The sequence below is a fragment of the Bufo gargarizans genome, chromosome 2, assembly GCF_014858855.1.
Source record: "Bufo gargarizans isolate SCDJY-AF-19 chromosome 2, ASM1485885v1, whole genome shotgun sequence".
NCBI classification, from domain to species: domain Eukaryota; kingdom Metazoa; phylum Chordata; class Amphibia; order Anura; family Bufonidae; genus Bufo; species Bufo gargarizans.
Genome location: NC_058081.1, coordinates 225,038,355 through 225,050,954, shown reverse-complemented (window position 1 = coordinate 225,050,954; position 12,600 = coordinate 225,038,355).

The window sequence follows — 12,600 nt, the reverse complement described above, 5'->3', positions numbered from 1 at the left end:
GCTACAGTCCCATGGATCTTAAACTTATGAATAATATGTGCAACTGTACTCACAGGAACATCTAGTTGCTTGGAGATGGTCTTATAGCCTTTACCTTTAACATGCTTGTCTATAATTTTCTTTCTGATCTCTTGAGACAGCTCTTTCCTTTGCTTCCTCTGGTCCATGTCGAGTGTGGTACACACCATATCACCAAACAACACAGTGATTACCTGGAGCCATATATATAGGCCCAATGGCTGATTACAAGGTTGTAGACACCTGTGATGCTAATTAGTGGACACACCTTGAATTAACATGTCCCTTTGGTCACATTATGTTCTGTGTTTTCTAGGGGTACCATCATTTTTGTCCATGCCTGTTTCATGAGTTTATTTTTTTACATAATTCTGTTGAAGCATGGTTGAAAAACAATGTCTGACTTTCATTGGTTAACATTTATAGAATTTTAATTTATTATTACTTTTGTCAGATTAAAGTTATTTCTGTGACCATTGTGACTTTTTCTTTCATTGACCAAAGGGTACCAACAATTTTGTCCACGTCTGTAGTATAGCACCATATTCGCGAATACTTCGAACTTCGTAAAATTCGATTTACGAATATTCGTATTTTTTATTTTAGTTTCCACCTTACAGATTACATTGATCTGTACTCTGTCAACTACAGTCATCACCCCCCAGTGTATCTCGATTGATTCACAAAAGTCCAAAAGCTCAGATCTTACTCACATTGCCTAGAAAGTGATTGAGGCGCGAATCTTTGTTAGGCGATTTTGTTAGCGCACAGGCGAATATCAGCACTTGTCCCAGAACAGAGGCAAAGGGCTTTGCATTCTTACATTAGTGATTGAATTGAGTTGCGAATCTTCGTAAGGCGATTTCATTAGCGCACATGCGAATTTTGCATCTCATAATATGTATTATGCGATGCGAAAATTCGAATTATCGCATATGCGAAATAATAACGAATTCGAATATTCGCGAATATTTTACGAATATTCTTTCGAATATTCGCGAAATTTCGCGAATTCGAATATGGGACATGCCGCTCAACACTAGTGCTAGTGTTGGTGGTGGCGGGCAGGCGGGTGAGTGGTAACTTGAGAGGTGCCCAAAGCTGAGCTGGAGGAGGATGGTGCGTCAAGGTTCCGAGCGGAAGCTGTAGAAGATTGGGTGTCCTGTGTTAGCCAGTCAACTATGTCATTAGAACTTTTTGAGTTCAGGGTACGTGGCCTCTCAACACTGGGCATTATTCTAGGGCCAAAGGAAATCACAGCACCACGACCACGACGGCCCCTGCAGAGTGGCCTGCCTCTGCCTGTCATTTTTTTTTGATTAGTGGTACTATGCGTGCAAGCTACTGTGCCACCAGATATGAGTGGTGTGCACTGGCAGTAGTGGGCACAGTACACGCTGTGGGCCTGACACACGCTAGCAGGCAACTGCAATTATATTACAGAGACAAAATTGTTTTACTGTTTTAAATGCAAGCTACTATGACATCAGATATGATTGGTGGGCACTGGCAGTAGTGGGCACAGTACATGCTGTGGGCCTGACACACGCTGGCAGGCAACTGCAATTATATTACAGAAAAATTATTTTTTTTACTGTTTTAAATGCAAGCTACTGAGACACCAGATATGAGTGGTGGCACTGGCAGTACTGGGCACAGTACACGCTGTAGGCCTGACACACACGCTTGCAGGCAACTGCAATTATATTACAGTGAAAAAATTGTTGTTTTTTTAAAAAAATGCAAGCTACTGTGACACCAGATATGAGTGGTGGCATTGGCAGTAGTGGGCACAGTATACGCTGTGGGCCTGGCACACACGCTTGCAGGCAACTGCAATTAGATTACAGAGAAAAAAAAAAAAAACGATGTTCGCTGGCGAATAGTTCGGGACATCTCTATTTGCAATATACTAGTGCAAGGAAATAGTGAAGGCACAAATTTCCCCTACCCATACGAGGATTCTCTTGAAAATTATACACTGTCTCTATTATACACCAGCACTACTGCATACTATTTATAAAGACAGAGAACAGAACTGTTATAAATGTGAAGGCACAAATTGGCCAATACATGTCACCGCCACTTCTGTGAGAAAGTCTGACAGATGTCCTTCTCTACCTCTTGCATGATGTTCTTTGTTTTGGTTTCACTTTCTCATCTCATTTCCTTCTCCCAGGTGTCACCTATTTAGACTAATCCTCTTTCCTTTATATTCCCTCCCATACTGCCTCACTTTGCGGTTTATACTACTTCCTGGATTGAAGTCATCACTGCTGGAGGCTTCTGCTGCTGCTTGTTCAGATAAGTCCTTTCATGTATTGTGTTTCCTTGCTGGCTTGATTCTAGGTGACCCTGACTCCCTCCGTATGAAGTGCAGGGAGCCGGTGGTCATGTCCCCCCTCTTTATTATAGGGTTTTCAGGTGTCACACAGTCTTAGGTACGAGGGCCTACAATTGTCTACCTTTGAGACCCTTGTATGTGCTTAGCAGCCAGGGTGAGCTCTTAGGGTTTTATTGGGGTCACCTATATGCTCCCGAGTTTGGGATCAAGCCAGACGTTTATTCATAACTTCCAGCTATCTGCAACATAATCCGTGACAATACATGTGATTCAAGATGATGTAGATGGCGAACCTACCTAATGTTCTAAACAAAGGTAGCGTGTAAACTAAATAACATACTTTGATACTCATTGTATGTAATTTTCTGTTTGCGCTTTAGTTTGAAAAAGACCATAAATGGCAAAACGTCACACTCGAGCCGCATATTGAATAAAAATCACTAAGCAAGAACTTCTATTGATGTCACTGGAGTTTATTCTATTCTTCCAGTAGGTGGGCATGCCTTTTCAATCTATCAGAAACCATTGCTCTGTAATATACAGTGAATATTGAAAAAGTGAGTAGCTTAATATCAATTTCAAGCTAACAGCTATCTAGGTTTAGACGTTACACCCAGAAAATAAACAAATACTGCAACCTAACACACACAGCACATTTGCAACATATATATTTAAACGCATATAAAGAAAAACTAACATTCTCGAAAAATAACTTATGGGAGAGTAACAAGGAGGCGCTCCTCAGGTGAAATGCAACTTCGCAAACATGTGTCTGAATAGGTAATATGAGGACGTAGTTGCTCCAGGAGATTATCAAAAGACTGTATAGACAGTCTGCAGAAAGCCCCAAACTTGTCTGGATGTCGGTGAATTTCACCATACAGCGTATAGAAATGTCCTTTGGTTTCCCTTCTTGGCAACAATTGGATGGACCCACATCCTCCTACGCCGATGCATTTCAGCCTCCCACATAAAACGGCATTCGCCAAAACGCAGAGAAAAAAGTCAGGCAATTAAAACCTGGCCAAGCGATGCCAAACACAGGGGCCTAGCAGACATTGCACCAACTGGAGTAAAAACACAAAGAGCCAAGTTCTGGTTGCTGAAAGCAGTAGAAAAAGACATCTGATTAAACACCAGGGCTGGTGTCCATTATTCTTGCCTACACTTTTACATCTGTTTTTTAAAGCAGGTCCGTAAAAAACTGATGAAACACAGATTGCAAAACACAGAAACACGGAAATGGAAGTGTGGACAAGGCCTTACTCTATATACAGTAAATAATGATTGTTCTTAAATGCCAAATAAATCATAAACATTTGAGGCTGACGTAGGAGCCAATATCATAACCAGAGCCATACACTCAGTGTGCATGAGCAGCCTTCCTGGGTTTACTCTGTGATGCATTACTTTAGCCCAGTCGCAGTTTACACCAACGTTGGGCAACACATTTGGCTAGATTTTTTGTGAAGTTTGGCTGAACCCGTCGAACCCGAACATCCAGGTGTCCAATCATCTATAGTGCTGTCTATTTCTATACAATTGTCTAACATGTGGTTTCAAGGGCTAATTTCTTACAATGTTTTACTTGGGTTCTTTAACCCCTTCGAGAATATTCACGTACATGTATGTGAGGGAATGTGGCTTCTTACCGCATCCTCACATGCATGTAAGTGATGTGATCGGGCGAGTGCAGGAGCTCCACTTGCCCGATCAGCAGCATTGGCTGTTACTGATAACCAGGTCCCTTCTGCATCCGCTGGCATCGCTGTATGCGGCGATGCCAGCGGATTAACCCTTCACATGCCACAGTAAGCACTGACTGAGCATGTGATGGGTTTGCAGAGGTAGGGGGCTCCCTCTGACTCAATTGGCCCCCGCGCTGCGGTAACAGGAGGGCAATAGTTGCCATTAGTGATGGACGAACATCTGCTGGGAAGGTTCACGATTGCGCAAACACGATCAAATGTTCGCGAACCGCAAGTTCGCGGTGGGTCCCATTCATTTTAATGGCAGGCGAACCTGAAAAACCTTCAGCTCATATTTGCCGCCAAGAAATAATTACTAGAAGTGCACAAGTAGTCCCACAACATGGACAGTGACATACCAGATGTATTATTCGAATTTGCGATCTCCATTCATTATTTTTTTCAATGCGAAATATCGGCAATATAATTTTCGCGTACGCGCATGCGCAAATGCACTATACAGTGCCCAAATGCACTATAAAGAAAGTATATTGGTATATAACACCCCGCTTCCATCAGTTTTTCGGAGGGGGGGGGACTGGTATATCACACCAGTAGAAATTATTTGCTCTAATAACGCTTGTTCCTCTATATACCTGCAGTATCGCAGCAGAACCGCACACAACTGCCGCACAACAATACAAATGCACTATAATATACTTTCTAACATATAAAGTATATTATAACATTGTACAAGGAAGGCAATCCATTAGAATATACATAAAGATAAAACATAACCTTTAATGATGTTACTATGAGGGTCCATTCACACGTCCTGATCCACAAAACACGGACACCGGCAATGTGCATTCCGCAATTTGTGGACCGCACATCGCCGGCACTATAATAGAAAATGTCTAATCTTGTCTGTAATTGCGGACAATAATAGGACATGTTCAATTTTTTGCAGAAACGGAAGCACGGATGCGGAAGTGAGGATCTGCAAATGCAGATGCGGATCCACATATGCGGTTGCGGACACCACATTCCGGCCCCATTGAAAATAAATGGGGCTGCACCCGTTCCGCAAAATTGCGGAATGGATGCGGACCCATTTTGCGGACGTGTGAATGGAAAATATATCCCTCAAAATGAAAATAAATCAAATTATTAAAGTTAAGCAAAAAGCATAGATGTGGTAGGCAATAACAAGTGCTTGGCGGCACTAAATCAGGTGCTCGGCGGCACCAAATCAGAAACCATATGTCCTACCACAATCCGGGGGGTTCCAGTGCACATCCATGAATCCCAGAGGGAAAGCAAAAAACATCTATCCCTAGGCTAGATGATGATGTGGTATTGAAGGACAGGGTGGGCAAAGAACTGTCCCTGATATTGCCCTACAGGGGGGTGCTATTCTGGCCCTGATAGCCTAACCACAGACAACCCGATCTGATAAGAGCGACCCCATCCAGAACCTTACCCTATATAAAAATGGCCCTAGTAATCCCCTAGCCCCTAGGCCTCTGACTTCCAGGTGATCACTATATAGATCTATGTGTTTTTGACTCATTATAAAAGTATATTATAAGTATATCGCACCCCTCTGTTTATCACACCTATCGATAGCACACCTATACCAGTCCTTAAAAAGACTTTTGTGGCCCTATTAGCTAGCGTTTGGTGTCCCTAACAGCCTGTTCCTGCTCCACACAGCGACCTCTCCCTACACTGGAAAACACTAAATGTAAAATGGCGGCCAGATCAGGTTTATTTATAAGGTAGGGGGTATGTCTATGTGCTGAAACGTCTCAATTGGCTGTCCTGTACCACCTGATGGATGTGCCATGGGTTTGCATGTTTGGCGAATAGCGAACACGCAAAGTTCTCCACAAAACGTCAGCCGGGTGATCCGCAAGGCCATCTCTAGTTGCCATGGCAGCTCCAATGCCTGCCAGCTACGGAAACCCAGGATATCCGGCCTGCAGGCTGGATCTCCTAGGCAACTGTCAGCGTCTTACTGTGTAAGACGCTGACAGTTCAATTCAGTACAATACATAATGTATTGTACTGAATTGAAACAGGGATTAAACCCTGAAAAGGTGAAATCCCACAGTGGGACAAATATAAAAAGTTGAAAAAAGTGTAAAAAGTGTTTTCTTATAATAAAAAAGTCTCAAGTAAAAGAAAACCCCCTCACCATAAAATCGTGCTTAAAAAAATAAAAAAACTGACATGTTAGGGTTTGCCACATCCATAACGACATGCTCTATAAAAATGTCACACAATCTACCACCTCGGGTAAACGCCGTAAGAAAAAAATATATAAAAACTGAGCAAAAAAAGCAATTTTTTGGTCACCTTATATCACAAAAAGTGTAATTACAAGCGATCAAAAAGACATATGTGCCCCAAAATAGTACCAATCAAGCCGTCATCTCTTGCCGCAAAAAATGAGTCCCTACCTAAGACAAACGCCCAAGAGACAAAAAAAATGGCTTTCAGAAAATAAAAATACTAAAACATGATTTTTATTCTTTCAAAAATGATTTTATAGTGTAAAACTGAATGCATAAAAAAATTACATTTTTTTATCAGTGTAATTCCAAGTGATCAAAAAGTCATACAAACCCCACAATGGTATGAATGAAACCTTCATCTCTTCCCGCAAAAAATTAGCCCCACATAAGACAATCGCCTAAAAGGTAAAAAAATGCCTTTCAGAAAAAGGAGACACTAAAACATGATTTTTTATTCCTTCAAGAATGCTTTTATAGTGTAAAACTGAAATACATTTTTAAAAAGTGGACATTTTAGGCATTGCCTTGTCTGTAACAACCAGCTCTATAAAAATATCACATGACATAACCCCTCAGGTGAACGCCGTAAAAAAATGTTTCATAAAAACTGTACCAAAAATTATATTCTTTCCAAATCAACAAAGGAATGGCTTCCCCAGAATAAGATTAAAGTTTTGGAATGGCCCAGCCAGAACCCAGACCTGTGGGGTCATCTGAAGAAGGCTGTGCACAGGAGATGCCCTTGCAATCTGACAGATTTGGAGTGTTTTTGCAAAGAAGAGTGGGCAAATCTTGCCAAGTCAAAATGTGCCATGCTGATAGACTCATACCCAAAAAGACTGAGTGCTGTAATAAAATCAAAAGGTGCTTCAACAAAGTATTAGTTTAAGGGTGTGCACACTTATGCTACCATATCATTTTATTTTTATATTTTTTCTTCCCTCTACCTAAAAGATTTCAGTTTGTTTCTCAATTGAGTTGTACAGTTTATAGGCCACATTAAAGGTGGAAAAAGTTCTGAAATGATTTATCTTTGTCTCATTTTTTTAACAGCACAGAAACCTTACATTTTAACAGGGGTGTGTAGACTTTTTATATCCACTGTATATACCCAAAGATGGTACCAATAAAAATGTCGCCTCTTCCTGCAAAAAAAACGCCCCTGCACAAGACGATCGGCATAAAAATAAAAAAAATTTAGCTTTTAGAAAATGAAGAAAATAAAGACACGAAAACATTACTTGTATTTTTAAAAATGCTTTATTATGTAAAATTGAAACAACAAAAAAATACACTTATTAGGTATTGCCTACTCGGAATCAACTTGCTCTATAAAAACAACACATGTTCTATCCTGTCAGGAGAACCCTATAAAAAACAAAAACTGTGCCATTTTTTTGTTACCTTGCCTCACAAAAAGCGTAATATCGAGCAAATAAAAATCATATGTACCCCAATATAGTCTCATTTGAAGCCCCCCTGATGCACCCTTACAGTAGAAACTCCCAAGAAGTGACCCCATTTTGGAAACTGGGGGATAAGGTGCCAGTTTTAATAGTACTATTTTTGGATACATATGATTTTTGGTCTTTTATTATAACACTTTATGGGGCAAGATGACCAAAAAAATGCTTGTTTTAGCACAGTTTTTCTTGATTTATTTTTACAGCATTCACCTGAGGGGTTCGGTCAAGGGACATTTTTATAGAGCAGATCGTAACAGATGTGGCGATACCTAATATGTATACTTTTTCTTATTTATTTAAGTTTCACACAATAATAGCATTTTTGAAAAAAAAATATGTTTTAATGTGTCCATGTTCTGAGAGCTATAGTTTTTTTTATTTTTTGAGAGATTTTCTTATGTAGGGGTTCATTTTTTTGCGGGATGCGGTGACTGTTTTATTGGTACAATTTTGTGGGACATACGCCTTTTTGATCACTTGGTGTTGCACTTTATGTGATGTAATGTGACAAAAATTGCTTTTTTGACAGTTTTTAAATTTTTTATGGTGTTTATAGGACTGGGTCGATCATATGATATATTTATAGAGCCGACCGTCACGGACACGGCAATACCAATTATTATTATTTTTTTTATTCCTTACTTGGGGAATTTTTCACCTTAAGGACCATGACATGTGTCATTTTTACTTATCCAGGCCATTCTGAGATTGTTTTCTAACCACATATTGCACTTTATGACAGTCATAAATTTAAATCAAAATATTTCATTTTTATTTATAAAAAAATACCAAATTTACCAAACATTTTGAAAAACTTTCCAAATTTAAATTTTTCTGCTTTAAAGGCCTCATGCACAAGTCCGTTCTGTTTTTTGCGGAAGGGAACGGGCGGTCCATTGTAGAAATGCCTATTCTTGTTCACAAAACGGACAAGAATAGGATATGTTCTATTTTTTTTGCTGGGCCACGGAATGGAGCAACGGATGCGGACAGCACACGAAGCGCTGTCCGCATCTTTTGCGGCCCCGTTGAAATGAATGGGTCCACATACGAGCCGCCAAAACTGTGGCTCGGATGCGGACCCAAACATTAGCCGTGTGCATGAGGCCTAAAACAGATAGTGATTACTCATATAATAGTTTTTCCTTTACATTTCCTATATGTCTACTATATGTTTGGATCATTTTGTGAATGTCATTTTATTTTTTGGGGATGTTAAAAGGCTTAGAAATTTAGAAGCAAATCTTGAAATTTTGCAGAAAATTTCCAAAACCCACTTTTTAAGGCAAAGTTCAGGTCTAAAGTCACTTTGCGAGGCTTACATAATAGAAACCACCCAAAAATGACCCCATGCTAGAAAATACACCCTCATGGTATTAAAAACTGATTCTACAAATGTTTTTAACCCTTTGTGTGTTCCACAAGACTTAATGGAAAATGGAGATTACATTTCTGAATTTCACTTTTTTGGCAGATTTACCATTTTAATAATTTTTTTTCTGCTAACAAAGCAAGCATTAACAGCCAAACTAAACTCAATATTTATTGCCTTGATTCTTTAGTTTACAGAAACATTCCATATATGGTCAAAAACTGCTGTATGGCCACACGGCAGGGCGCAGAAGGAAAAGAACGGCATATGTTTTTTAGAAGGCAGATTTTGATGTACTGGTTTGTTAACACCATGTCCCATTTGAAGCCACCCTGATGCACACCTAGAGTAGAAACTGCAAAATAGTGACCCCATTTTAGAAACTATACCCCTAAAGGTATTCAAAACTGATTTTACAAACTTTGTTAACCCTTCAGGTGTTCCACAAGAATTAATTGAAAATGGATATGAAATTTTAAAATTTCACTTTTTTGGCAGATTTTCCATTTTAATCATTTTTTTCCGCTAACAAAGCAAGGATTAACAGCCAAACTAAACTCAATATTTGTTGCCCTGATGCTGTAGTTTACAGAAACACCCCATATGTGGTTGTAAATTACTGTATGGCCAGACGGCAAGGCGCAGAAGGAAAGAAACGCCATATGGTTTTAGGAAGGCGGATTTTGATGGACAGTTTTTTTGACACCATGTCCAATTTGAAGCCCCCTTGATGCACGCCTAGAGTAGAAACTCCAAAAAAGTGACCCCATTTTAGAAACTACACCATCTACAATGATTATGTTAGGTAGGGTATCATTTTTGCAGGATGAGATTACTTTTTGATTGATACAATTTTGGGGTGCGTATGACTTTTTGATTACATTTTTGTGATGTAAGGTGACCAAAATATGGCTTTTTTGACACCTTGTTTATTTATTTTTTACGGTGTTCACCTGGGGGTTAGGTCATGTGGTATTTTTATAGACAAGGTTGTTACAGACACGGCAATACCTAATATGTATACTTTTTAATTTTTTTTTACATTTAAGACAATAAAAGCATCTTTGAAAAAAAAAATCATGTTTTAGTGTCTCTATAGTCTAAGAGCCATAGGTTTATATTTTTTATTTTGGGTGATTGTCCTATGTAGGGGCTAATTTTTTGCAGGATGAGGTGATGGTTAGATTGGTACTATTTTTGGGGGCATATGCCTTTTTGATCGCTTGGTGTTGTACTTTTAGTGATATAAGGTGACAAAAATGGTGGTGTGGATCATGTGATACATTTATAGAGCCGGTCGTTACAGACGACCGTGGCATAGAAGGGGTTAATCCGCTAGCATCGGCTTTTACAGCGATGCCGGCGGATACAGCAGAGGCCCGGCTATCAGGGACTGCCGGATCCCTGCAGTGATCGGGCACGCACCACTTTGGTGCCCGCCCGATCAGCCTGCCATGCATGTACAGCAGAATGTATTCTGGCAATACATCCCCCGCCGTACATACACAGCGTTTTGCTTGAAGGGGTTAAAGATGGAATGGTCTGTCTGGGTGAAAATTCCCTTTAATTCTACATTTCAAATAAATATTACATATAATGTGTTTTCAATGATTCTTTGTGGAACTCTCATCCAATTTCAAAAAGGAATCTTTCAAACTGATTTGTTACATTTACCCTATTAAAACCCTGCAATGGATGCATAATCCTATGGATAACATGAGTTAGTGAAAAGGGGTTGAAATTAATTGGACACAGAATGAAATTCTAGAAATGTCAGAATATTAAACTCTATTGCACACATGGGAGTCATTCACTGAAAGCTTTGCTTGAATATTTCCCTTGAGTTTCTATTCAATTTTATTGTATGTGAAGATTTCAAAGAAAAGAGACAAATGGTGACAATAATGAGGATGTATAAAAAAAATAAAAAAAAATAAAAACATGCAATAGCATCAGTGTACTGTACTTTACAATTTCACTCACAGGTGACGGTTTGTACAATAGCATTAAAAATGCAAATGTCTGATGGCAGAAAAAAATTATAATGTACTAAAAAGGAATGGGGAAAAAAAAAAAGAAATGACTACATGACATATGCATTGAAATATTAAGAGATGTAATACATACTAATAAATTGCATTAACCTTCCATAATATATGCTATGGCTTGCACCAGTCAATTATTTGTAATTAGACCACTGATTTTATTGTTTTCTGTATTTTACTGTTTATTCAATGGAAAAACATTTCAGTAGGATGTAATTCTCAGAGCTAGGCCTAGGGAAAAGGACAAGAATTCATTCCAAACAAAAATGTATTAACTTGCATCTCTGATTATAACTCGGATGTCCCAAGCTGCTGTCTTCCTTCATCTTCTCTCTGTAGTAAAAGAATTCTGTTCCAGAGTCACATTCACAAGGATATGTAATTAATGGATAAGCTGGGTCCACCTACTGTAGGAGGCAGACAAGGGACCAGGGTTGTCTTTAGGAAACAACACTTTAACTCCTTAAGGACCAGGCCATTTTTTGCAAATCGGATCAGTGTCACTTTATATGGTGATAACTTTAAATGCTTTAACTTATCCAGGCCATTCTGAGATAGTTTTTTGTCACATATTATACTTCATGACACTGGAAAAATGGAGTAAAAAATAATCATTTTTATTTATAAAAAAATACAAAATTTTCCGAAAATTTTGAAACATTTGCAAATTTCTATTTCTCTACCTCTATAATACATAGTAATGCCTACAGAAATAGTAATTACTTTACATTCCCCATATGTCTACTTTATGTTTGGATAATTTTGGGAATGACATTTTATTTTTGGGGATTTTACAAGGCTTAGAAGTTTAGAAGCAAATCTTGAAATTTTCTGAAATTTTCAAAAACCCACTTTTCAAGGACCAGTTCAGATCTGAAGTCACTTTGTGAGGCTTACATAATAGAAACCACCCAAAAATGACCCCATTCTAGAAACTACACCCCTCAAGGTATTCAAAACTGATTTTACAAACCCTTTAGGCTGGTTTCACACGGGCATTGCGGGAAAAGGTGCGGGTGCATTGCGGGAACATGCACAATTTTTCTGCGCGAGTGCAAAACATTGTAATGCATTTTGCACGCGCGTGAGAAAAATTGGCATGTTTGGTACCCAAACTCGAACTTTTTCACAGAAGTTCAGGTTTGGGATCGGGGTTATATAGATTGTATTATTTTCCCTTATAACATGGTTATAAGGGAAAATAATAGCATTCTGAATACAGAATGCATCGCACAATAGCGCTGGAGGGGTTCAATTTTTTTTTTTAACTCACCTTAATCCACTTGCTCGTGCAGCCGGCATCTTTTCTGTCTCTTTCTTTGCTGATTGCAGTCAAAGGACCCGTGGTTACGTCACTCTGGTCATCA